General features: G+C 31.4%; 1 protein-coding gene across 2 annotated transcripts in view; it reads right to left on the bottom strand.

Annotated features, from left to right (window-relative positions):
• Pxd (Peroxidase) overlaps nt 1-25,180 on the bottom strand; it is a 127,384-nt gene extending 102,204 nt beyond the window's left edge. For both annotated transcript variants that reach the window (XM_075291935.1, XM_075291937.1), the window contains exon 1: nt 24,556-25,180. The gene's annotated coding sequence lies outside the window, so the exon portion shown is untranslated. The remainder of the gene's footprint in view (nt 1-24,555) is intronic.
• Between the last annotated feature and the right edge of the window lie 332 nt (nt 25,181-25,512).

Below are 25,512 nucleotides of genomic sequence, written 5' to 3'. Positions count from 1 at the left end.
GACAATGAATCTAGATTGATTTCTATAGATTTCCCATTTAATTTATTTTCATGGATAGATCTCGTAATTGTCAGTCAGACAATAATAAACCAAGGTCTTTTTGAAGAATGGCTAATACTTTATTTTAATAGTTCTCACATTCATTTTTGGTTATTTTAAGAAAAAACACATGGAAATCAATTCCTTTTAGATTGCAATTACAATTAAATTTAATGCATTGCAATAAAGATTTTTTTATTGTTTTGTTCATATTTCGAAGCAAATGTTTTTTGTTTTTATTTATGTTCTCAACCTTTGTTTTGTTTGATTAATTTCAATTAATCAAAGTTTAATTTGGGTTATCAAACATCATACACCTATCCCCATTCGAAAAAACAGATAACTAACAAAAATATTATGGAGTGTATATAATTTATCCACACGCTTTAAAACATTCACTTTATTTTAATTGTCAAATAATTACAATGTTGAACCACAAAAATGAATTTCCTTTCATATGTTTTTGATTTTCTTTTATTACTCGTGACAAGGGTATAATAAAATATAAAACAAAGATATCATTAAAAGAAATAGTTCATAATATACCAAATATATAACGCAATATTATTATGGTAGTGACTTTATGTTTGGCCCCTTTTTTATATTTCCAGTTTAAAGTTAATTCGTTTTGTCTCTTTGATTTTCATTTGACCATTTTCTTGGATTGTTTAAATATATGACCAAGACCTTGACTTTTTCAAGTTGGTTACACTAATGTATAGTGATGAGTTTTGTAATTAACCTAGAAAATGTGAAAAATGGAGCGTATAAAATTTATTTACAAATAGATTATACCAAAATCCCAATATTAATTACCATTCTTTGGGAAAATATGTTTGTCATCATTTAGAAAAAAAAAAAACATAAATATTTGCAAACGTAGTTTGTCCGATATTTTAACATGATGATTCCCAATTAGATGTTCAAGAAGCATTGTAGAGATGACAATGCTTCAATTGCGTCCGAAAATGAGAATTCTGCTTGTGAAGTCAGCAACGAATGTAACTCATTTAGATGGTGGACTGTTCAGGGACCTCTGTGAAGGGAACCCATTCTATAACTAAGTCGAGGAATCTGATGTGACGGTTTTTGAAAATCTTGATGGCTCGCGGTTCCTCCAGAAAACTTTTCTCCATTGAAATGCTGCATTAAAAGTTCTCCTGACGTAGGGACGAATGGTCAGGAAAATTATTGCAGTGTGAGACGATACTATCGAAAAGTGTACTCTTGGCTGTTTGGCAAACAGAGAAATTTGTTTTTCATTCAAGAAATTAATCGACACAATTAAATTTTAATATAAATTTGCAGAAACGATGGTATCGATCACCAGCGTCAATTAAAAAATTAATTGCTCAAATTCAAAATTAAATTAAGTATTAATTAAATTAAGTATGAATTAATTTAATTGATAATTAATTAATAATTGATAACTAATTAATATAGATTGTTAGTTTTATTTAAAACATTGTTTCTTTCAATCAAAGTTTTTATTTAATATTTGTTTTTTAATTCATTAAAATTTTAATTAGAAAAATATATTTTTCTGATGGATAATTATGCGTCATGCAATATGACGCATATATCAATGTGAAGCCAATTCCAGAAAAAAATACAGTGGCGTGCAGAAATAAGTCATAATTAATTTGTTTCAATTCTAAACGAATGATCTGTAATACAACTTTGTGTTTGGAAACGTGTTTGCTAGTAAGGGTTAAAGCTTTATTCGAAGTGTACTGCATAGTTTCCTTTACTATTAACGGGTCTTCATCACAGAAAATAGCCAAGGAACTAAATATAAGTCAGTCTGTGGTCATTCGCGTCCAAAAAGAGGAAATACTACTCACAAAGAGCAAACCAGAGGCCTCCGAAAACTGTTGACCGAAGCGGACGCTCGCCTTATGATGGCAGAAATGAGGCAGAACAAGTCCGTTACGCCGAAAAATACTACTGTTGCCAAAAATAGTCAAGCTAGTGAATGGACAGCAAGACGAGCGCTCCACAACATTGGTTATGTTTCAGCTGTAAAAAATAAACCTGCATATTCCGATAAGAATCAAAAAGCGCGAATGAAGTTTGCAAGAGAGCATAAAAATTGGACGACAGGTGACTGGAAACGTGTTATCTGGTCAGATGAATCAAAATTTAACCGTTTCTAATCGGACGGTAAACAATATTGCTGGCGTCGTCCTGGTGATACCATTCAACACCACCATGTTAAACAAATTGTAAAGCATGGTGGTGGAAGCATCATGGTTTAGGGCTGCTTAATTTGATGGCACATTGGGCCACTGCAGAAAATTGATGGTATAATGAAGAAGGAAGACTACCTCGACATTTTGCAGACTCATCTTCCCGAGTTTGTTGACAATAGTGCCTATCCTGAAGATGAAGGGTTATCGACCAAGTACTAGAAAATTTTCCAACTGACACCGGTATAGAAAAGTGCAAAATTAAGTACATGCGAGTTTTTTTGTTATGTTTATTTATCTTTTACTTTTTGTTTTGAGTTTTTTTTGTTGTTTTATTTATGGTTGAGTTACATATCTTGCGTTAATCCGTGCTATTTTTCAGTTTGAAGTACTCTAACAAAACAGTTGCTCTCAAAGAGAAAATTCAACTCTTCAATCAACGGACGCATTAACGCATGGTATGTAACTCAACCTTTAGAATTGAGGAAGGAATAAAGGGAAAATAAAATTATTTTGAGTTTCTTTATTACTTTATTATTTCGTTTAGAAAAGAAAAAAATTATGTACTCATTTCTGCACGCCACTGTATATCTCGAAAGCTTGGAAAATTCAGATTACCTTTTGCCCAAAGTATTACATGTACATATTCACTTAATACCATGTTGTATCTATTGCCTTTAGATATATTGGTCAAAAAGTTAGATGCAATAACGCCAGTAATGCTGCGGGAGCTATCGATGTGGTTGAAATAACTATAACAGTGGAGTTCTCGAAGTAATGCCAGATCAGGCGACCACAATTAATTACACTTCTTGATCACTGATGAACAATTATGAAGCATGGTGCACTGAAAAAAATATTGTCGTGAGGTCAAAGATTTCATGTCTTTAAAATACGAATGCAAATTTTGCTTAGCATAGAAGACGCATTTCTCTAGTATAAAGTTTTTTTCCTTGACCAAAGGTCGATAAACTTTTCAATGAAGTCGTATTGTCCTTATAATTAAGTGATTTGATTTAAAAATGGATGTCATAACATGAAAGAAAAAATGTTTGGGCTAAGGTCAACTTGACTTTATTAATTTAGAAAAAATCTTTAAATTTAATGAAATTGTCTTTAAATTTGTTGTCTTTTTGCATCTTGACTACAAAGCAAAAAATCGTTCAAATATAGTACATGTTACTCAACACTTTATTTTAAAGACGTTCTTTACTTGAAACACAGCATAATTTCTACTAGAAGTCGAGTCTTAATTTGGAAAATAAAGTCGTCGTTAACTTGTTTTTAAAGGACTTTGATAGCATATGAAGAAAAAAAGCTGAAATCTTTGGAACCGGGTATGCTTTTTTTTCAGTGTGTGCTGCTAGGAATAAAGACTACTTATAGTTTTAAATAGATAGTCCCAAACGCATGAAAATTGTAGTATATACTCACCACACCATAATTCATGAAAACGTCTTTTACTTTGATTTGTCTGTTATACCTCATACACATTACTCTTCCAAAATCTACTTTAACTTGATTTCAACTGTCATTTTCCTTATAAAAAAGGGATTTTAAATCAACTTATAGTAGATTTCGAGTTTAATGTGAATGAGGTATTATAATTGGTATATTTCAACTGACTTTTATATGTTCAAGGATATATTTCCTTATACATTTCACAAAAAGGATATGGATATAGTTAAAACAGGTTTGCTTCCTCTATGGCTTGGAATTAATACAAAAATGTTAAAATCTTTTTGAATAAACTCTACATTTTCATCCACTATTATTTAAGTCAAAAATATTTGTTTTACAGAATGGATTATTTGACATTTGGTTTGGGTTTCATACCATTTTGTTTAAATGTTAACCTTAAATCAAGGCAATTGAACCCACCTACCTATGTAATATCTACATTTCAGTTGATTTAAATAAACAACCACTGTTAATTTCATTGCTTTGCAATTAACATGATCATGAAATTGGATTCTTAACTAGAAGTTGTTAACTTCATTAAGTAATTTTTGAAGGCGAACATATCTTTTTGCAAAACTAAAAATGCAAACGTAAATTTCAAATGATAAGTCTATTGTAAAATATTGAAAAATGCACAGCAATTGGTGACATGCAATACATGTAGATCAATATCGATATGAAATTTGAATAGGGTATGGTCACCACCGTAGGCAAATATTTGCCCAAAACTAGTATCAAGCTTTTTTCAGGAGCATTTTTTTAATATCTGGATACATTTTTTGGGAAATACTCTTATCGTGATGTAATGCATCCAATATAAGCTAAAAATGTTTTTGCTGGTTTGAATGTGGCGACGATTTATTTTTTGATTTCTGTCAAGTATTTGCCCAGTGTGATTATACCGTAAGACGCTTAGAGAATAAAGAAAAAAAAATATTTTAAAGTGTTGACATTTATACAAATGAATTACGTTTAAGAATTTAAGTTGAAAATAATATTAACTTATCTATAGATATACATATACTGAGGAAATATATATGCCAAGTTCTTCTATACAAGTCAACTTTTTGAATGCACGGCATATTTTCAACCACTATTAGTTAATACAAATATAATTGTTTTACGGTTTATTTTATTTATTTATTTAAATTAACAACCCCTATCAATTCCATTGCTTTGCAATTAACATGATCATGAAATTTGATTCTTAGTTTGAAGTTGTTAAGTTCATTAAGTAATGTTTGAAGGCTAGCATACTTTTTAGCCACAAACGTAAAATTCAAATGATAAGACTATTGTCATATTGAAAAATGCTCAGTAATTGGTGGCATGCAATGCATGTAGATCATTATCGATATGAAATGTGAATAAGACGGTTCTAGAATACCGTGATAATTTATACTAAAGTGTTGACATTTATACAAATAAATGACAATTAAAGAGAAAATAATATTAACTTATCCATACACTGAAAGAAGAGTTTTCTTTTTCGAGGAACGAAATTTTAGACAAGTAAAGTTTTCTTTTGATATTAATTAATTTTCTTTAATGGCAAATGAAAATAATCGTTGAATCGCATATCATAAATTTGAGTTTGTTTGACTAAAAAAGAAAATACTTTCTAACAAAGGGGAATTTTGTTTGTCTAAAATTTCGTTCCTAAGGAAATTATTTTTCCTTTGGTTGTAGACATACACTGAGGAAACATATACGAACCATTCATATATTTTTATAAGCAATTTCGAATTACTAGATTTCGCCATTTTAAGTCCTCTTTTGGTTGTTTGGTTTTTACACAGAAAAAAAAATTCCGTAGTTAAACTAACCCGAAATTTAACTTATTTTAATTGGAAAAAAAATTATTTGCTTGTAGATAATTTTTATTATTTTTATCGAAATTTTCCACAGCTTAATGAAATCTTACTTTTTTTTAAGTATGTCTCAGAAATTTTATGAACTAAACGTGAGTATAAAGTTCAATGGCCGTACACACCCTCACAAAAAATCCCTTCTGTAACATATACTCCCAAACATATTTTGCTTCAAGCATATACATTTTTGGCTATTTCCCAAACATTTATATGTTTGATCTCTTTCAATATATAATATGTTTGAAAGCATATTGGTCTAAACAATATATGTTTGGGTAGTCTAAGTTCCAAACATTTTGTATTTTTGCATCCAAATTCAATAATGTTGTCTTCCAAAAAACAATATGTTATTATGTGAACATATAATATGTTTGGAAGCATTTTGCACCCAAAAATATTATATGCTTAAAAAAAATTCTCCCAAACAATATTGTGCTCAAAATTTGTTTTATTTATTTATATATTTACAGTCATAATGAATTATGAAAATAAACAGGTAATATAGGTGCTAACAACATAGGTTTTCGACCTGAATGCTCAAAATTTTGTTTCTGCCTAATTGTATATTCCCTCACATCTTTCTCACTTCCACGAGATTTTTTAGTTCTTAGCACCTTTTTCTGTAATACGAACATTGTAGAAGAAATTATTCAATTTTATGATTTTTTTTATTTTAATTTTACCTTTTGCCGGACGGGGATTCGAACAGCGGACCACACAGTTTGTAAGGATCAAAGAAGTAGCTGATCAATTGCCCAAGGGAAAATAAAATGTTAATTTTGTAATAACAAGCAACAACCACCAACTTAATTCAATATCGCTCCCTGTTAAATAGCGCTCCAAGCTACTAAACACATATATGTTTACAGGCTATTTCTAAATTAATATATGTTTGCATCCAAGCATATTATATTTACAAACATTTTATGTCCCAAACATAATATGTTCTATCATATTAACATATATGTCCCAAACATGTTATGCTAGTTTATGAACATTATATGCTTGCACTCAAAAATATTGTGTTTAAAAATTTGTGTTCCAAACATATAATGTTTATAGCCAAACATATGAAAAACAGTCTTTTTCATCCGTGCACATAAGTTCAAATTTTTTCCTTGCACAACAGTCGATTCCATTGATTCGACTTAAAATCTCCACATGAAAGAAAGTTTTCTTAGACTAAATTCAACTTGACATTAATAATAAATCAAAATTAATGAAATCGTATTTACATTTGTCGACTTTTTATCTTGAGTACAAAAGCGTTCACAAACAGTGTTGCCGTTACTGCACGGATGAAAAAGACTGTTTTTCATATGTTTGGCTATAAACATTATATGTTTGGAACACAAATTTTTAAACAATATTTTTGAGTGCAAGCATATAATGTTCATAAACTAGCATAACATGTTTGGGACATATATGTTAATATGTTAGAACATATTATGTTTGGGACATAAAATGTTTGTAAATATAATATGCTTGGATGCAAACATATATTAATTTAGAAATAGCCTGTAAACATATATGTGTTTAGTAGCTTGGAGCGCTATTTAACAGGGAGCGATATTGAATTAAAATGGTGGTTGTTGCTTGTTATTACAAAATTAACATTTTATTTTCCCTTGGGCAATTGATCAGCTACTTCTTTGATCCTTACAAACTGTGTGGTCCGCTGTTCGAATCACCGTCCGGCAAAAGGTAAAATTAAAATAAAAAAATCATAAAATTGAATAATTTCTTCTACAATGTTTGTATTACAGAAAAAGGTGCTAAGAACTAAAAAATCTCGTGGAAGTGAGAAAGATGTGAGGGAATATACAATTAGGCAGAAACAAAATTTTGAGCATTCAGGTCGAAAACCTATGTTGTTAGCACCTATATTACCTGTTTATTTTCATAATTCACTATGATTGTAAATATATAAATAAATACATATATATAAAAACATATTATATGTTCACAAAATAACATATTGTTTTTTGGAAGACAACATTATTGAATTTGGATGCAAAAATACAAAATGTTTGGAACTTAGACTACCCAAACATATATTGTTTAGACCAATATGCTTTCAAACATATTATATATTGGAAGAGATCAAACATATGAATGTTTGGGCAATACCCAAAAATGTATATGCTTGAAGCAAAATATGTTTGGGAGTATATGTTACAGAAGCGATTTTTTGTGAGCGTGTGGCTCTAAAGAGCCAAATTCGCTCTTTTTTGAACATCTGGCTCTTTTTTAATTTTTCTTGCTCTTTTTGGATCCTTTTTAGTTTTTTCCTAATTACAGTGACTAAATTGAAGGCGCAATCAAAAAAATGACAAAGAAATATAAAGCAAGGTTGTAAGGTTATAGCGAAAATTGGAGTAGCAATCACGTTAAAGAATAAAATCCAAAATCTTCCATTTTGATGAGCTGGTTATTCTATGCATTTAGTTGACAAGGCCACATTAAAATGCATACCCAACGCCGTCGAACAACTACAGCGAATTCTTTCTACGTATTTCAAAGTTCTAAACACCAATTACGGTTTAAGGATAAGGAGATAGAGCGTCTTTTGTGAATCAACTTTTGTTATTGTGAAAAAAATGGAAAAAAGGAATTTCGTGTTTTGATAAAATACTGTTTTCTGAAAGGAAAAAATACGATGGAAGCAAAAACTTGGCTTGATAATGAGTTTCCGGACTCTGCCACAGGGAAATCAACAATAATTGATTGGTATGAAAAATTCAAGCGTGGTGAAATGAGCACGGAGGACGGTGAACGCAGTGGACGGCCGAAAGAGGTGGTTACCGACGAAAACATCAAAAAATCCACAAAATGATTTTGAATGACCGTAAAATGAAGTTGATCGAGGTAGCAGAGGCCTTAAAGATATCAAAGGAACGTGTTGGTCATATAATTCATCAATATTTGGATATGCGGAAGCTCTGTGCAAAATGGGTGCCGCGCGAGCTCACATTTGATCAGAAACAACAACGTTTTGATGATTCTGAGCGGTGTTTGCAGCTGTTAACTCGTAAAACACCCGAGTTTTTCTGTCGATATGTGACAATGGATGAAACATGGCTCCATCACTACACTCCTGAGTCCTATCGACAGTCGGCTGAGTGGACAGCGACCGGTGAACCGTCTCCGAAGCGTGTAAAGACTCAAAAGTCCGCTGGCAAAGTAATGGCCTCTGTTTTTTGGGATGCGCATGGAATAATTTTTATCGATTATCTTTAGAAGGGAAAAACCATCAACAGTGACTATTATATGGCGTTATTGGAGCGTTTGAAGGTCGAAATCGCGGCAAAACGGTCCCATATGAAGAAGAAAAAAGTGTTGTTACACCAAGACAACGCACCGTGCCACAACGATTGAGAACGATGGCAAAAATTCATGAATTGGTCTTCGAATTGCTTCCCCACCCACCGTATTCTCCAGATCTGGCCCCCAGCGACTTTTTCTTGTTCTCAGACCTCAAAAGGATGCTCGCAGGGAAAAAATTTGGCTGCAATGAAGAGGTGATCGCCGAAACTGAGGCCTATTTTGAGGCAAAACCGAAGGAGTACTACCAAAATGGTATCAAAAAATTTGAAGGTCGTTATAATCGTTGTATCGCTCTTGAAGGGAACTATGTTGAATAATAAAAACGAATTTTGACAAAAAAAAAATGTGTTTTTCTTTGTTAGACCGGGGGCGTATCAGCCAACACTATACGCAGAGAAGGAATATGATCACCTCCAACATGTTTTAAGAGCAAAATGTTATTTTTAGATGGTGACCATGTAAAATAAACATTTTTTTCTCGCCAATTTTCTTCTGGGTTCTGTAAACATATGCACTAACGCACATGCATTTGCTGGTTTGTTAACAATATAATGAGCTACCCCTAAAACAAAGAGCATCACCAGTTTGACAGTGTGATATTTATGTTATTTCGAACCAGCTAGTCTATACCCTAATAACCACAACGTTAAATTTAGTTTTAATTCTAATTCACAATATTTGAACATTAAAAATGCTTCCTCATTTCTTAAGCAGTTTCAGAGTTCAAAAAGGTTTGTAACTAAAAATATTTTAAAAGTTATAAGAGTTTTGTTGTTGAAGTATGTTATCGAAGTGTTGCAAAACTACAATTCGTTTGAATGAATACATGCCTGGGAAAAATGTGTGCCAATGTGTTACCAGTAGACTCCTGTAATTTAAAGGCATTTATTGGGTCTTTTTTGTCTATTTTATTACCTATATAACAAAGCATGTGGGATGGATATGCCTGATTAAAACCACACTATCGACAGGCACGAAAGTCTTGAGGAAAATGTAAATAATGGCAAAATTTTAGCATACACAACAGATGAAGTCTAGCAGTTCATGAAATATCCATCTTAATGTGTATACGTCGAAACGAGAGTGAATTTATAACCTATAAAACCGACATGTTTGTGTTAAACTCAACACCCACTTAACAAAAAAAATTTTGAAATGAAATAAGACTTTATGACAAATGAAATTTGAATTTGAATTTACCGTAGAGGTTTTCCGTCTTCTCATATGGACTACCGACAATTGATGACCAATTCGGCCTGATGTCCGTTTACTAAGTATTTAACGGTAAAAAAAACTTAAACTTTATGATCTTTTTACAAAGTTGGCAAAGTGAAAGGATACGTGTTTTTAGTTTTGCTAAAATTAATGACAATTGTAAACCTGAATTGGATAAATAATTTTACGCGTTTCAACAGGTGTCTGTCTTGCGTCATGCTTGGTCGTCAATGAAATTATGCTCACAGATATTTATGATGAATTTTATGATATGAAGTTATTACTATTGGATTTTTGTTACATAAATGGAAAAAAATTACCAATGTCTGCTGTATGCGCCAATTGTAATGGATTGCAAGATCACTTCGAGGTTAAGTTGGCAATGATTATTCAAATAATTGTCCAAATGGATAATAGATTTATTGAAGTGTATATTTCATCATCGGCCAATGTGACTACTTCCGTTTGTTTGTATTAATGTTGAGCTATCAATTTTTTATGCTACTAGGTTTTAAAATTGGTCACTTTTAAATTTAATATCTTTCGCGATTAATGTTAATTTTAATAGGAAAAATTTAATTTTGGTATTTTTCAAATGGATGGCGGTATCACTTTCTTAAGAAAATGTGATGAATTTCCTTTTAAAATGTGGGTTTAGCCAACCATGAAAATTTTTTTCTTAAAATACGAGGTTATAGTCTCCGTTGATAGTCCTACACTGAAAAAAAATATTGTCCTGAGGTAAAAGATTTCTTGACCTTAAAATACGAATGCGTTTTCTTCTTAGAATAGAAGACGCATTTCTCTGATATAAAGTTTTTTTCTTTGTGCAAAAGTCGATAAACTTTTCAATGAAGTCGTTTTGACCTTATAATTAAATGATTCGACTTAAAAATGGCTATCTTTACATAAAAGAAAATTTTGTTTGACTTAGGTCAACTTAACTAGGCTTTAATAATTCTGAAAAATTCTTCAAAATTAATGAACTTGTCTTTGAATTTGTTGTCGTTTTGCAAAAACTTGTTCAACTTGTTCACACTTTATTTTAAAGACGATTTATACTTGAAACATATTAAAATTTTTAATAGAAGTCGAGTCTGAATTTGGAAAGGTATCGATAATACGTTATTAAAGGATTTTGATAGCGCATATAGAAAAATGTTAAAAAACGATTAAACTAAACTTTATTTTCTAGTATCAAGTACGCGAAATTCAAGTTTAGAAGAGTTGCGTCTTTTACTTCAATCCTCAGCTAATTTGGCTCGGAATCAAAACCAAACTCATTAGTCTGAAGACAAAATTTTTGTAACTGGGCAAGTGTTTTTCAGTGTATTTTTTAAGGGCAGTCAAAAAATTATTCCACGCATATCCAAAAATAAATCAAAATCAAATGGCTTATACCAAGACAAACTAAATATATAAAAAAACATCAATCAAAATATCGATCCAATTAAAAATGTAATTGATTACACAGGGGAACAATGGTTCTGTTGATTAAGAACTGAATATCGTTTTTAAGGTTATTTGGGACGCTGAATCCAATGAATATCTCGATTTTTCGAGATATACCGTTATGTTCAAAATTAAAGCACTTCCGCCACATAACATATATTGGAATAACTTGAAACGCTTCAATTAATTAAATTAAAAAAACATAAGAAAATCCCTTGCAATATTCTCTTTAAGCCGTCTTTACATTGTTTTTCATTTTCCCAAGTAGTTTTAGAGATATCGTGCAAGTTTTGAAAAAAAAAAATAAATTTTGAACAAAAAAAAATTTTTTGTTCTTGAAAAATTCCTAAAAAATAACAATTTTGTTCCAGAAACAGTTAGTTGAATATATTTCGAATAAAATGAGCTTTATTTCATTACAATCGGTGCACAACTTTTGATTTTGTTCACGCTTTACTGAATTGATAGAAATCGCGATTTCCATACAAAAATAACATTTTCTAAGATGTAAGCGTTTGTATGTAATAAGTTAGTTTTTTACGATTCTACACGCAAAAAAATAATTCTTTCCTCCCAAATGAAATTTTAGACAAACAAAGTTCGTTTATCATTTGCTTTTCGCTGTAAGGAAGTGTATATTGAAAAAAAGTATATACTTTTTGTGATAAACGTTTATTATTTTCCAGGATGTAAAAACAATTTCATAAAGACTAACTCAAAAACAAAAAAACATTGTTTTCTTGCTAATTGCATTTTTCCTCACACCTTTTCCTGTAATACCAACAATGTAGAAGAAATTATACGATTTTATAAATTTTAAATTTTTTTTTTACCTTTCGCCTGGACGGAGAATCGAACCGCGGACCATGCACTTTGTAAGCCAACACACTAACCACTGAGCTATGTACCTGTTATGGTCATCAATAGATAATTATCCATATAAGTTATATTTATATAGCATAGCTTGCGGCGCCCACGAACCGAATAAACAAAGTTTATTTAACAGAAACAAACATTTAGTTTGGCACCGTGTAGCAGTGGTTGCTACGTCCGACTTGCATGCCAAGGGTCGTGGGTTCGATCCCTGCTTCGACCAAAGTTTTTTTTTTGTTTTTTTTTTTACATATATTCCAGATATGTTCGGAAAATTCCGAAAAAATGTTCAATATTACATTGTACTATATTAAATTTTGAACTGTAAAATGTGTCTTATTGAAGACCTAAAGTCAGAAAAGAAGAGTGTTTGATATAAACGAAATGGACTGTGTTGTTGTTTCAAAAATAACTTTTTTTATTGAAATTTGTAACAAACGAATTTTTTGGTGATAAAAGTTTAAAATTTCCGAAGCAATTCAAAAAACTCTAGCAAAAGAAAAACGTTTTCGGTACATGTTTTCCAAACGTTTTTTTTTTTCTTTGCGTGTAAGTATTAAAAAAAATAAGCAAAAGATTATTTTATGTTTATGGCAGTGGTAGCAAACACACAACGCCTATATATTTTATTGTTCCTCTAAAAAAACTTACTTCCATTGTTTTCCGAAGACGATGAATTTGTTTATTGTTCAGATGTATGATCCAAATGACGATATCTCTAAAACGACGTGGAAAATTTTAAAACAATGCAAGCACGGCTTAAAGGGAATATTATTTGGGAGTTTCGGATATTTTTTTATACCCTCTACCATAGGATGGGAGGTATATTAACCTTGTCATTCCGTTTGTAACACATCGAAGACCCCATATATTCTTGGTCGTGGTGAAATTCTGAGTCGATCTAAGCATGTCCGTCAGTCCGTCGGTTGAAATCGCGCTAACTTCCGAACGAAACTAGCTATCGACTTGAAACCTGGCACAAGTAGTTATTATTGATGTAGGTATTGCAAATGGGCCATATCGGTTCACTTTTACGTATAGCCTCCATATAAACGGACCAGATTTGGCTTGCGGAGCCTCTAAGAGAAGCATATTTCATCCGATCTGACTGAAATTTGGTACATGGTGTTGGTATATGGTATCTAACAACCATGGAAAAATTGGTCCACATCGGTCCATAATTATATATAGCCCCTATATAAACCGATCCCCAGATTTGGCTTGCAGAGTCTCAAAGAGAAGCAAATTTCACCCGATCCGGCTAAAATTTGGTGCAGGGTGTTGGTATATGGTCTCTAACAACCATGCAAAAATTGGTCCACATCGGTCCATAATTATATATAGCTCCCATATAAACCGATCCCCAGACTTGGCTTACGGAGCCTCAAAGAGAAGCAAATTTTATCCGATCCGGCGGAATTGTAGTACATGATGTTGGTATATGGTATCTAACAACCATGCACAAACTGGTTCACATTGGTCCATAATTATATATAGCCCCCATATAAACCGATCCCCAGATTTGGCTTGCGGAGCCTCAAAGAGAAGCAAATTTCATCCTATCCGGCTGAATTGTGGTACATGATGTTGGTATATGGTATCTAACAACCATGCAAAAATTGGTCCACATCGGTCCATAATTATATATACCCTCCATATAAACCGATCTCCAGGTTTGACCTCCGGTGCCACTTGAAGGAGCAAAATTCATCCGATCCGGTTGAAACTTAGTACGTGGTGTTAGTATATGGTCTCTAACAACCATGCAAAACCGTATAAACCGATCCCCAGATTTGACCTCCGGAGCCTCTTGAAGGAGCAAAATTTATCCGATCCGGTTGAAATTTGGTACATTTCGCTAGTGTATGGCCGATAACAACCATGCCAAAACTGGTCCGTATCGATCTATATTATATATAGCCCCCAAATAAACCGATCCTCAATCACAGAAAAATCACGATTGTCACTCGAGCCAAAAATAATCTACCAAAATTTTATTGTCATAGAAAATTTTGTCAAAATTTTATATTTCTATAGAAAATTTTGTCAAAATGTTATTTCGATAGGAAATTTTGTCAACATTTTATGTCTTTAGGAAAATTTGTCAAAATATAATTACTATACAAAATTATACCAAAAATTTATTTCTATAGAAAATTTTGTCAAAATTTTATTTCTATAGACAATTTTGTCAGAATTTTATTTCTGTAGAAAATTTTGTCAAAATGTTATTTGTATAGAAAATTTATGAAGCATTTCATAGTTGAAGAGGAATATTTTGCAAAATCTTCCAAAACATCAAAAATTCTACCAATGTACCAAACAGTAAAAAATCTGCCATTTTTGGTAGACTCGTGTTCATAATTGAATATAGCCCCCATATAAAGCGACCCCCCATATTTCAATTCTGGCTCTATAATTACCGCACAAAAGTTCATATCGGTTCGTAATTATTTCTTCCCTATATATACCGGTCAAGAACTGAATACATGTATACCTATTTAATCGACCTTTCTTTTGTCTACTATATGTCCCGCATGGATTAACTTACAATTTAGAATATGTTGTTTTAAGATGCCTTGCCATCGGCCGCAACCCAAGTAATTTAATTGTGGATGACCGTCTTTAGTAGAAGTTTCTACGCAATCCATAGTGGAGGGCACACCCGATTCGGTCTGGCCGAACTTACGGCCGTATGTACTTGTTTAACTCTAGGGCTGTTTTCTTTTAGCACTGGATGCAACATTTGTATGGGCTATCCAGAACATCGTTGCACTGCACGGACGAAAAAGACTGTTTTTCATATGTTTGGGTGTAAAAATTATATGTTTGGATCTCAAATTTTTTAACACAATATTTTCAAGTGCAAGCATATAATGTTCATAAACTAGCATAACATGTTTGGGACATATATGTTAATATGTTAGAACATATTATGTTTGGGACATAAAATGTTTGTAAATATAATATGCTTAGATGCAAACATATACTAATATGGAAATAGCCTATAAACATATATGTATTTAGAAAGAGAGACCTTAAAAATATATCCACACAAAGAAAATTTCATTAAAAATTTTTACTAGTTTATGCCCTAAGGTGAAACATAATATGCTTGAACAATACAAACAATATTTTGTTTGGACAAATCCTGAAAATATATATGCTTGAAGCAAAATGTGTTTGGGGTTATATGTTACAGAAGCAATTTTTTTAGGGTGGGGTATTCTATATAGATTATCTCATCAGTGCAAGTTGCGCCGATGTTGCCAGATTGTATTTCGATAAAGTGACGCTTCTTCGATTCACAATAGCAATATATTGTGACTAATTTATCGAAAAACATGAAAATCAAAGTGGTACAGTGTCATAAATAATCGCAGCTCAAAATATTTATTACTATTTGAGCATTTTATGCATTAAAAATGCAAGATTTCACTTATTTTCTGTGATTATTTTTAAACAGCTGATGACAGTGTTGCGTATTTTTTGGAGATGTCCTGGATAAACGAATACTCTGTTTTCTTTTAGTCCTTCATGTCTTAGGGCATCCAGTGCTAAAAGAAAACAGCCCTTCTACTGTACCCCAGTAAAAAAATTGAATTTCATCCAGAGATTCTCTTCTTGAGTTAAACATACTTTTCTCTTCACAAGATGTTGATTTGAGGTGATTTATAAAAATCCTTTGCTTAAAGCAGTTTTCACCACACATTTAAATTCTCTCAATTTTAGTGTGTATAAAACACAGTAAGGACAAAAATATAGAAGAAATTTCCAAAAAGAATTTACCGAGAGATAGAAGTACAAAATGTTACGAATAATTTCAATTTTGTATTTTATTTTATAAAATCCGTAAACCGAAATAGGACCAATCAATCAACCAAACTAAATCAATAAAAAATCAAAAGAACATTTTCTTCATTTTTAACTCAGTATGTGAAGACGACATCATTTATTTTTTAAAATTATTTTAAACGGGATACATATGTCCAGACATACAATCAATGTGAATGTGTAAATTATCGCGATTAGACGCCGCAGCTCATTATTTTTAAAAACCGAAAAATCTATTTATTCAAATTTTAAAAAGTCGATAGTTTGACTTTCGTAAATTTTCTGAAACTCCACACTATTAACATTTGTAAATAGTGCCAGAGCTGGTGTTTAATGTTGCGATGAATAAGTATAAATTTTTTGTTCTTGCTTAGCACTCTATAAGCGTGCATTTTCTTTAAACAAGGAAGTATACAACTTTGACATGATTTACTTACGTATTTGAATTAATGAGAGCTTATGCTCCGACAAGTCTTACCCGATTGCTCTATTTTCAATTTAATTAAATAAAATTATACTTACTATATCATTAGCCGTACTAAGCATAAAAGGTGAATGCAGATTTAATTAAATAATCTATATGAGCAATGCTATTGTAATATAGGGGAATACAATTCATAGGGTCATAATTAGTGGCATATTCATATGTGAACATAATTTCAAAACATTCGAAAGGGAACATTTGTCATCTTTTGTATCAGCAAGTGTGGTGGAGCATTTACTATGTGTTACATTTTCTCTATTGCATTTACATGAAAGTAGTTTATGTAAGAGGGAATTCAGACAAATGGACTAACGAGGCGGTTCTCTTTGAAATTTAAAATAAAAAATACAAAAAATGGGGTTAAATGCCAGAGGCCAGGCCTACTGCACCAGAGTAACATTGCGTTCCATTTTCAAACAAATTCGATTTTGAGTTTTCATTCATACAAATATGGAAACTTTTGTTTTTGTTTATTGCTTTATTTCGTAATGTCTTTTTGTTTTCGAAGACTTACTGCACCCTTTTTATCTCCATACATTTGAAAATCTCCAATTTTTCTTTCTTCAAAATAAATTTAATTGTTTTTATTGAAATTATATTTTGTGGTGCGATAAACCTCATTTAGATAAATGTGTAGCTATTTAAAATGTTCACATTTTTCTCCGTTATATACATAGCTAGTGTTGTGATTTTTCTTTTCAACGTTCAACGTTGTCTTTGTTTGCCCATAAAACCACCTTTGGAAGCGTGTGAATATTTTAGGGCATTGCGCCCGAGCAAACGAATCTGCAACTAGTCTGATAGATGAAAATAGCATCTACGATGTTGCCATTTCGTATGGAAGACATTTAATGAGATACCTCTTATGTCTGGTCTTAGTTATTTAGTTTTGGCATCTGTAACAAAATTTTATGGAATTGTGACGCTGTCCACACATTGGATATGTTTGAAGGCGCACCAGATTTACCTTTAAAGTTTTCTTTAACTACTACCACTTTGTTTGAGAAGAACGTGAAGAATTAATCACCCCGAGGTGTGAAGAAATAGTTTTAATAATGAGCATTTAGTAAATAAGTCGTTTATAAAATAATTTCAATTATACATGCAAGGATCATCATCTTGAAGCTACAATGCTCCATGTTATTATCAGAATTCGCCATGATAATCAATGCATCATACTGCTATTGATTAGCATGGCTAACAAGGCAAAAATGTTAACTTAGAAAGATATCAAAAATCATAGAATTCTATGATTCTATGATGTTTCTTTAATGAAAAGATATATTTACATTTTTCTTTATAAAATCAAAATTAGTATACAGATCTCATTTATCGAATTTTCACTTTCTTTTTGCGACATACAGCTATTCTGTACACATACGAGGGCAGTTCGGAAACTTCTTAGCATAGCACAAAAAGCGCGGTATAAACAGAAAAAAAAAATTAAGTGTTTTGGAAACTTCCATATCTGTTATGAACACATGTAAAATTTTCTGGCAACTCCTTCATATAGAAACAGGAAACAGGTGTTCAAAAATTGGAAAAAAACTGCGGATGGAAAAATTAGAAATGCGTGCTGTCATTAAATATTTACAAGAAATTCATAATGATATGGTGAATGTGTTAGGTGAAATGGCCCCTTCATATGCAACAGTAAAAAATTGGGTTGCTGAATTTAAACGTGGTCGTACAAGCATTGAAGATGAACCACGTAGTGGACGTCCAAAAACAGCAACAACAACAGAAATTGTAGCCAAAGTGCATGATATGGTATTAAATGATCGACGAATAAAAGTGCGTGAAATTGCTAATATCATGGGCATCTCAAATGATCGAGTCCATTTAATTTTGCATGAAGAACTACAAATGAAAAAGCTTTCTGCATTTGTTAGCAGTCGATCAAAAACGTATAAGAATGAACATTTCTCAAGCTTGTTTGGATCGTTTTAAGTGAAATAAAATGGATTTTAAGCGTCGTTTCATAACTGTTGATGAGACATGGATCCACCACTATACTCCAGAGACAAAAGAACAGTCCAAACAATGGACTGAAGCTGGAGGAAGTGCCCCAAAGAAAGGCAAAAACAGTTCAATCGGCTGGTAAGGTTATGGCAACGGTTTTTTGGGATGTCAAAGGTATTTTATTGATTGACTATCTGCAAAAGGGTAAAACAATAAATTCAGAGTACTATTGCAACCTTTTGGATCAATTAAATGTACAAATTCGAGAAAAACGTCCTGGCTTAAAACACAAAAAATTATTTTTCATCAAGACAAGGCACCAGCGCACAAGAGTGTTTTAACAATGGCTAAAATCAACGAATTAAATTACGAGTTGCTTGACCACCCATCTTATTCTCCTGATTTAGCTCCCAGTGTTTTTACTTGTTCCCAAATCTAAAAAAAAAATCCTTGCTGGCAAGCGTTTAACCTCAAATGAAGATGCAATTACAGTTGTAAACCACTATTTTGAAGACCTTGAGGAAAACTATTTTAATCAAGGGATAGAATTGCTAGAAAAGCGTTGGACTAAGTGTATTGAAGTTTCAGGAGATTATATTGAAAAATAAAAATATTTTTGAAAAACTAACTATTCTCTTTCATTAATAGGCTAAGAAGTTTCTGAACCGCCCTCGTAAATATCAGTTTAAAAATTCAAATAATAACAGTTACTACAAAGTATAAAAGAAAAAAACAAAGATTCAAAATTCCCGCTCTCTTTTTTATGTTCAATCCAAAGATTCAATATATCAGTTGATTAAAAATAATTTCTTTAAATCAAAAATCGGTTTCTTTACTTTAAGAAAATGTAGTTAAAGACAACATTTTTAAAGTAAAGAATCTTTTAATTAAAATTTCTTTGTTTAAGTCAAAAAATTCTCAATATAAGCCTAACATATATTTGTAGCATTTTTATCCAAAGGTTCAAATCAGTGTTCGTATTTTATCCGAAGCTCGCAGCCCTATGAACAAAGTGCCAAAACTAATTTAAACGAAAAACTCTTGCAAAGCACTTTCATAACAGGTTGGCTGATAAGTCCCCGGTCTGACACATAGATGGCGTCCCTAGTATTAAATGCATATTTTTATATAGTACCAACCTTCAAATGATTCGTGTCAAAATTTGACGTCTGTAAGTCAATTAGTTTGTGAGATAGAGCGTCTTTTGTGATGCAACTTTCGTTATTGTGAAAAAATGGAAAAAAAAAAGGAATTTCGTATTTTGATTGGTATGCAAAATTCAAGCGTGGTGAAATGAGCACGGAGGACGGTGAACGCAGTGGACGCCCGAAAGAGGTGGTTACCGACGAAAACATCAAAGAAATCCACAAAATGATTTTGAATGACCGTAAAATGAAGTTGATCGAGATAGCAGAGGCCTTAAAGATATCAAAGGAACGTGTTGGTCATATCATTCATCAATATTTGGATATGCGGGAGCTCTGTGCAACATGGGTGCCGCGCGAGCTCACATTTTACCAAAAACAACAATGTGTTGATGATTCTGAGCGGTGTTTGCAGCTGTTAACTCGTAATACACCCGAGTTTTTCCGTCGATATGTGACAATGGATGAAAAATGGCTCCATCACTACACTCCTGAGTCGAATCGACAGTCGGCTGAGTCGACAGCGACCAGTGAACCGTCTCCGAAGCGTGGAAAGACTCAAAAGTCCGCTGGCAAAGTAATGGCTTCTGTGTTTTTGGGATGCGCATGGAATAATTTTTATCTATTATCTTAAGAAGGGAAAAACCATCAACAGTGACTATTATATGGCGTTATTGGAGCGTTTGAAGGTCGAAATCGCGGCAAAATGGTCCCATATGAAGAAGAAAAAAGTGTTGTTCCACCAAGATAACGCACCGTGCCACAAGTCATTGAGAACGATGGCAAAAATTCATGAATTGGGCTTCGCATTGCTTCCCCACACACCGTATTCTCCAGATCTGGCCCTCAGCGACTTTTTCTTGTTCTCAGACCTCAAAAGGATGCCGAGCTTCATGTGTGGTCCGGCACTCAAATAAAAAAAGGGTTATTTTGTTTTTTCAGCTCATTTTTGAACACAATTCAAACACTGGTTCAAATCTCAGTAAATTGGAAGAAGATTTCTTTAATTTTTTTCTTTGTTTTAAAGGAAATTTTTATTAAAATAAAATTTATATTCTTAGATTTAATATAGAAACGCTTCAAATATAGGCTAAGACTATTTTGCAGATTTAGCATCTTTTGTTTAAAGTTTTTTTTTTTTTTTTTTTTTTAATTAGGAACATATTTTTTACTTTGAAATATCCGTTATAATTTCCATTTTTAAACTGGCATTTGTTTGTACATGAATAGCTTTATTAATACATTGCGAAGCAGCATTGCCAGAATTGTTTCACCAAAAACCGCTAGATTTGCCCAAAAAAAATACAAAAAAAAGCTAAAAATGCTAAAAAATAGCTAGAAAAAAAGCTAATTTTTTTTTTGTATCAAAAGTCACATTTTTGATTGAAATTTAACAAACTTAAAGGCTTTATTTCACTTACAATGCATATTATTTTCATTTTAATTTCACTTCTGTGAGACTGTAACAATATCTAAGGCATTTAGCTCTGTTTGTGTATTCGATACATTTTGATTACTATCACAATTTTTTTACTGGAAGTCCTTCGTTTTGTGGGAGCTACCTTCCCAACACCTCTATTTTATTTACTTGTTATTTTAAAATATTAAATGATCTAAGCATGCTTAGGATTTGGTAAAAAAATGATTTGTCATTTTTTTAAATAAAATTTTAGTTTGGTTTTGAAATTGTGAAAAATTCGAAATACATTACTTTTATTTAAATTGTAGAAAATACCTATAGTTTACATTTCCCAGTAAAAACATTTTCCTTTTCTTCATGAGCTATCAAAGTGCTTTAAAATCGTGCTAACGCCAACTTAAATTTCCAAATTCAGACTCGACTTCAAGTAGAAATTATTGTATATATACGTTTTTAAAATAAAGTGTTGAAAAACATCTTCTCTTTTTGAACGCTATTTTGGTTTGTGGTTAAGATGCAAAAACTCCTCACATTTAAAGACTATTTCATTAATTCTTCCTTCTTTCATGAAAACATACCCATTTATTATAACCAAAATTCGCGTTCGTATTTTTTCAGTGCACAAAGCTATTCACATCTACTATTTTAATTTAGTAATATCGTAATAACTTTAGAATATTATAATAACATAAAAAGGATAAACGAGTCAAATGATAATATTCCCAATAATTTACTGACAGTTTATCTAAAAATAGCTAAAAGGGTCATGAAAAAAGCCAGAAAAAAAGCTAAAAGCTAAATGCATTTTTTTCCCGCTAAACGTCTTCAAAAAAAGCCAAATCTAGCGGGAAAAAAGCTAAATTGGCAACGCTGCTGCGAAGAGAAAATGAAAATTCGATAAATGAAATCTGTAACCTAAATTTTAATTTTATTGATCCTGTATTTAAAGCCACATAGGTCGCTAAAAAATGTGTTTATTTTAAAGAAGACGCATCTTTGTCTCAGAATAAATACCACTATCCTTAAGGGAAGCTCAAAATCTTTGGATCCAAGTAAACATAGAAAACTTCGTTTCGCTGTACTTCCGTTTCTTAGAAAAAAATTTGGCGTTTTAGAAATTATATTGGATTTCAGGCCTATTGATAAAGATAGAGGATGTTAAATGTTTGACGGAAACACGAAACATAACGAACCATTGAAGGACAACAAGGAATGGAATGGTTGAAGAAGAGACGGATGCCGTGGTTGCGTGCGCGATGTGACCACGTTCGCTGAATATGAATTGTCGATGCCAGAAAGCCGATTCTATGTTAGAGTTGGTATTTCAGAACAGATGCCAGAGGAAAATAACTGTTATACACTGAAAAAAATATTGTCGTGAGACCAAATATTTCATGTCCTTAAAATACGAATGCCATTTTGCTTAGCATAGAGAAGATGCATTTCTCTAATATAAAGTTTTTTTCTTTGTCCAAAAGTCCATAAACTTTTCAATGAAAACGTATTGTCCTTATAATTAAGTGATTTGACTTAAAAATGGGTATCATAACATGAAAGACATTTTTTTTTGGGTAAAATTCAGAAAAAATCTTTAAAATTAATGAAATTGCCTTTAAATTTGTTGTCTTTTTGCATCTTGACTACAAAGCAAAAAATCGTTCAAAAATAGGACTTGTTTTTCAACACTTTATTTTAAAGATGTTTTTTAATTGAAGCATAGCATAATTTCTACTGGAAGTCGAGCCTGAATTTGGAAAATAGGGTTGTCGTTAACTCGTTTTTAAAAAGCTTTGATAGCATATGTTAAAAGAGAATTGTGTCTTAAAAGTATCCTTACTTGTATTCTCCGCTTCTTTGGCTCGGAATCAATTCCAAAATTTTAAAAGTAAAGACAAAATCTTTGGAATCGGGCATGCTTTTTTTTTCAGTGTACCTCAGAACAGATGGCAGAGGAAAATAAATGTTATACCTATGGATTGCAGCTAACATATATTGGATCCAATCATGCACCAAGAAATATTAGGGATATTAGGGATACCATAGGATACACATAGCACTTCGCGTTGGAATTGCTAATCCTTGTTTTATTTCTAGTTGATAAGAGAGAATTTCACAACCTGTGGTATCACAATGGACTAAGTGAGTCTAAAATTACGGGCTACCACTATACCTATGTAAAAAAATAGAATTTTGCGGTCAACCAACTTAATTTTTTTGTTTGAACCGAATAAAAAATTAATTAAAAGTGCCGGAAAAATCCATTAATTTTTTAATTAAACAATTTTGAAACCAAGAAATTAATTGGATCGATTAATTTCGTGACTCATTCAGAAAAATATTTTTTCTGTTGAAGGGCATGTATTCAAATCAGTGGCGAATTTTTTAAAATGATTTTCTTTTAATTGAGCTGTCTTCACGCAGAAAAAATGCTTTTGATTTAATCAAGAAATTAATTTTTTTATTGAAATTGCTTCAATTGCGAAAATGATCGTATCAATCACATTATTATTAGAAAAAAAATATTCCTGATTAAAATACAAATTGATTTCTCAGATACTTTTTGCCGCAAAATTCAATTAATGTTTAAATGAGGTGAACAATTATTAATAAAAATAAAATTAATAAATAAATAATAATACAAAAATATTATTTATTTATTAATAATTATTTTACCTTTAGATGAAATAATTTTCTTATCCAAACTTTACTGATTCTATCACGTATATATAAAATAATTATTTGCCAAACCAAATTTTCTATTATGTTTTTCAAAATATTTTTTTAATTTGATTTAAGATTTTTTATATTTTTTAAAACGTAAACATTTTCAATAATTGTCTTAACTGACTCAAATTTTTAATTTGATTAAAAATACAATTGCATTAGTTAATTTTTCAATTGGTTACTTTTTCAACTTCTATCAATATTTTAATTGGCAATATTTTGCTAATATTTTATCTGTGTAATATGAACTAAAAGAATTACAATAATTTCCCCGCTTTGTATTTTAAGGACATCCTTAATAGTGCAATATCAAAAGACATCAAGGACGCGAATTGTATAACTTTATTTTTATTTGTTTTATTATTATTTCTTCTTTAATTTTTATAAATAATATGCAAATATGTATTTTTTGGTTTATACGGCTTTCACGAAACTAAGACAAAATCGAGTAATGGTCTATTATACAGACTGGAATTCCTAAAAATGAATGATTCAAAATTTTCGCAGGACAATTTTTTACATATTCCTATACATAAATTCTTTACTCGAAAACACTTACCTTCTTAATTTCGTGTTATTTTCTTTGTTTTTCGTTTTTAGTCTGACCGGAATGAATAGATCTTCCGAAATAAATCGTTTTCCTCTTTCTTCTGGGCGTGTTTAGTTATTAACGATTATTAAATAATAAATTAGCCAAAAGAAAATACTGGTTAAATTGTTTATGGCTGATTGCAGTGGGTTAGTTTTGTTTTGCTTACACTAGTTTTTCTTTTGAATATATTTTTCGTTTTAATTGTTTACAAAGGCAGAGGTTTCATTAAAAAAAAAAAAAACTAAACATGAAATTTAAAATTTTCACTTCCTTGTAATAATAAATATTACTATGTTGTTTGAATTTTTTATAGTTTACACATGGATATCTAAGTGTTTTTCACTTTTTGTAAAATAACAAATAAATAATACACGTTTCGTTCGTCAGTTAGTATAAATTTGCACTTATTATTCTTTTTTTTAATATTCAAATGTCGGATTTTTTCTATTTTCCTAAAATTTATTTTATTTGAAAATATTTTTTTTATTTAATTTCAATCAATTCTTTTTCGAATTAAAAAAATACGTTAAGGCTCTCAAAGCTCTTGGGTCTTTTGTTTTTGACGGACCAGGCTGTGGATTCAAATGGTAATAACGACAGACTAAGTGCGAGCGTTTGAAATTGTTGGTACTTATATTCGCTGTTGTTATTTGGCCATTGACTGCAGCGACGTTGGCGCATGCGCACCTCAAATATAAACTGTAGCTTTACAACTCCAAACGCCGGTTCGTTATTATTTACTCACAGCGTAAACCACCAAAAGGCCAATAAAAAACCTCACTCACTACAAGCTCTAATTTTGCTTTAGCAAACAGGAGCAATCAATGAATTAAGCTTACTGCATACACTCTCAGTAGGCAGAATATATCAAACGAATATGTGAATATTTTTAAATAACTGATTTTTGAAAATCGAATATTTGCT

This window comes from Haematobia irritans, chromosome 1 (assembly GCF_050003625.1).
Source record: "Haematobia irritans isolate KBUSLIRL chromosome 1, ASM5000362v1, whole genome shotgun sequence".
Classification (NCBI taxonomy): Eukaryota; Metazoa; Arthropoda; class Insecta; order Diptera; family Muscidae; genus Haematobia; species Haematobia irritans.
The sequence above is the reverse complement of the archived record's forward strand: the minus strand, read 5'-3'. Positions and strand labels throughout refer to the sequence as shown.